The following is a 3,307-nucleotide window of genomic DNA, read 5'->3' as shown; positions in this document are numbered from 1 at the left end:
TCCATAATTCTAAAGTGACACAAGTTGCATCCCAGTGCAAATAGTTTTACTTGTACACATCGTTCTGCTATCAGTCACTGGCGTCTTTTCAGGGCTCCTGGCATCCAAGGTTTTACTCACACACATTGTGGATCATGCTAACTATCTGCCCTGTTCTGCTATCAGTTATCTGTGCTTTCTCTGGGCTCCTGGAGTCCAAGGTTCACTGCTCCATGAAGCGTAAATTCCTGCCATCGGTGATGCTGGTGTCATTTTCCTTCAATAGATGTGGGCTTGCGATGGCTTCGCTGTCTTGTCACAATTGCTTACTACTGAATATCTGAGTGGAATTAGCCTTGCCTTTGGAACTAGTTATGCCTTAGTTGCAGCCTTTCATAAAGTGGCTTGACCAATGGATGGCAGGGTGGGTGGGCCACTGCTAATTTAACTTTGAAAACAATTCTCTGGTTAACATAGAAGCAAAAAGCCAAGGTCCTTGAGTATACTTCACTTTGTTTCTCCTATTGTAGGCATACATAGACCAGGTTGAAATGCCATGAAAATCAGATGTTTTCAGTAGCTATGCTAACACGTTAACTTCCCTGCACTGCCATACATTCAGTTACTAATCAATGGTCAATAATACATCATCTTCCATAGTATCAGTAACCTGTGAACTCAACCTGAATGGTGAGCGAGCTGGGACCTTCCTCTTTAGAGCAAAGTTGGGGGTGGGGAGGTGGGGAGAGGTGATTTGATAGAGGCGTATAAGCTGGTAAGAGGCTTAGGAAGAATGGAGAGCCAACAACATTTTCCCAGGGTAGAAATGACTAATATGAGGGGGCATAATGTTAAGGTGATTAGAGAAAAGTATAGGGGTTTGTCAGAAGTAGTATTTTTTTAAAAAAAGAAAATGGTGGCTGTATGGAATGCACAGCCTGGGTAGTGATAAGGGTAGATGCATCAGTGAGATTTAAGAGGCTTTTAGATAGACACATGGATGAAAGAAAAATGGACAGCTATTTGAGAGAGTAGGAATCAATTGATCTTGGAGCAGGTTAAAAGTTCGGTGCTACATCATGGGCCAAAATGTCTGCATTGTGCTATATTGCTCTTTGTCTCAGTTCAGTTTAAGCCCCGAGAGGAGTGATGAGACCTGTGAAGCGAGGTGGAATAAACCCTTTGAAATCATATACCTTTAAGGCCCAGAAAGAAACTATGCGATTTTCAGTTTAATGACAGAGTTGGTATCCTATAGGTAAATTTGTCTTTCTGCTGGGATGGACTGCTTCAGGTCAATTAAAATTTCAGCAGGGCGACGGGCCCTGCCTATTCCTTACCTCACCACCATTTTGAGGTCAATATTACAAAGCATTAGTGAACCTCATTATAGCTTAACTTCTCATTCTTCTCAAGCATCATGTAAATATAAAGTTTTCTCTGAATTCATCCATATCTTTCTCTACTTCAGGTGAAAGATGGGAGGACATCGGCGATTCTATGAGAAAGTAGTGCCGGGTGTTCTGATTACTCTTGGATTGTTCTTCATGTTCTGGGATAATGACAAACGTCGTGAGACTGATGATCTTGCAGAAACCTTTCATCGCAAAGATCTGCCCAAGGTTGTTACTGCTGATGCAACTAAATCAGTGCTCAAGCCAAAGTGCCACGCGAACACGACATTGCTGCACCTGTCCTCATTTCATCAAGAGAAAGAGCACATAAAAAACTTCTTGATGTATAAACACTGTCGAGAATTTAACATGATTCAAAATGTCCCAGACAAATGTGGTGGTCGAGAAGGATCTCAGAATGTCTTCCTGCTCCTGGTGATCAAATCTCACCCTTTCCACCAGGATCGGCGTGAAATGGTAAGGAAGACCTGGGGCAGAGAACGCGAATTCAATGGGGTCCTAATTAAGAGAGTCTTTATCTCTGGTGTCTCTCCTGACCAAAAAGAAAGTAGGAAATTGAATCAGCTGTTAGCCATGGAAAACAGAGAACACAGAGATGTCCTGCAATGGGATTTCTTGGATACCTTTTTCAACCTCACCCTCAAACAATACAAGTTGCTGCAGTGGATCAGTGAATTTTGCCCCAGTGCTAAATTCATCTTCAATGGAGATGATGATGTCTTTGCCAACACCGATAACATGGTTGATTACTTGCTAGGCATGAAGGTTCACCAACACCTGTTTGTGGGCCGTCTCATTTATGGGTTTGGGCCCAAACGCCAGAAGTCGAGCAAGTATTATGTGCCAGAAATAGTGACCACCATCAAGTCGTACCCACCATACATTGGTGGAGGGGGCATACTTATGTCTGTGTATACAGCTCATATCATTTACCACATAGCCCAAGACCTTGAACTATACCCCATTGATGATGTATTTTTGGGGATGTGTCTGGCCAAGGCTGGACTAGCCCCACACTCCCATAGCGGATTCAGGACAGCTGGAATCAGGGTTCCTTCAACCCAAGATGACTCTTTCAATCCTTGCTATTACCGTGAGTTGCTGCTAGTGCACCGTTTTCGGCCTTTCGAACTGCTACTGATGTGGGATGCGGTGCATGATGCCAATCTGAAGTGTGTTCATGCTTCCCAGAAGTCTGCATCCACGGAAAGGACCGCATGAGTCATGAGAGCATGTAGCAACTGTTGGAATGCAATGCAGTTTGTAAACATGTGTTAATCAGTTGTTTATGCAATGTAAGAAGCTCAATTCCTAAATTATATTGGAGGATACATTAATTCATAGGGTTGGTGCCTTTCTACATTCCACAAATGTTTGTAAAGCTGTCAGGTGTCATCACTCAGCCTAATTCTTACTGCACCCATAATGACATTGCAACATTGTCAGGAGCACCACAATTTAAGTCAATTGTAAAGTTATTCCAAGTGAGCAGTCCTTGTTGCATTGCGTGCAGATAGGTACAGCATCTTCACTTGGCGCATTTGTATAATAAGCCACCAATAAAATTTTTACTAACAGTTATATCTGTGTATTTTCTTCTTGCCGTTTCTTACTTGTCCCTTGCAAAATATGAAAGAGACAAATGTATTTCTTGGACTGGAACTGTGAGGACAACAAAGAATCTAGATCTAGAATTGTCTAAGCGTTGGAGGAATAGAGAAACTTATGGTCATCACTTCTGTACTCAAATGTCAACCTGCAGTGTGTCTGTGTAACTACATATCAAATAGAAGCACACACGCAGGAGATGGCTTTAACTGGGGTATTCACATTGCAGAGAGGGAAAGAGATCAATGAACATGTGGGGACAACAGATCAATATGCACACATAGGCAGCAGTCCATATGTAGTGC

At 42.5% G+C, this 3,307-nt stretch overlaps 1 pseudogene; it reads left to right on the top strand.

The window, feature by feature from the left end:
* Window positions 1-1,457: 1,457 nt before the first annotated feature.
* On the top strand, window positions 1,458-2,818 carry LOC140723629 (N-acetyllactosaminide beta-1,3-N-acetylglucosaminyltransferase 3 pseudogene; annotated as a pseudogene).
* Window positions 2,819-3,307: the final 489 nt, after the last annotated feature.

Source organism: Hemitrygon akajei, unplaced genomic scaffold (assembly GCF_048418815.1).
Source record: "Hemitrygon akajei unplaced genomic scaffold, sHemAka1.3 Scf000121, whole genome shotgun sequence".
Taxonomy (NCBI): Eukaryota; Metazoa; Chordata; class Chondrichthyes; order Myliobatiformes; family Dasyatidae; genus Hemitrygon; species Hemitrygon akajei.
Note: the sequence above shows the minus strand (reverse complement) of the source record. Positions and strands in the feature narration are given on the sequence as shown.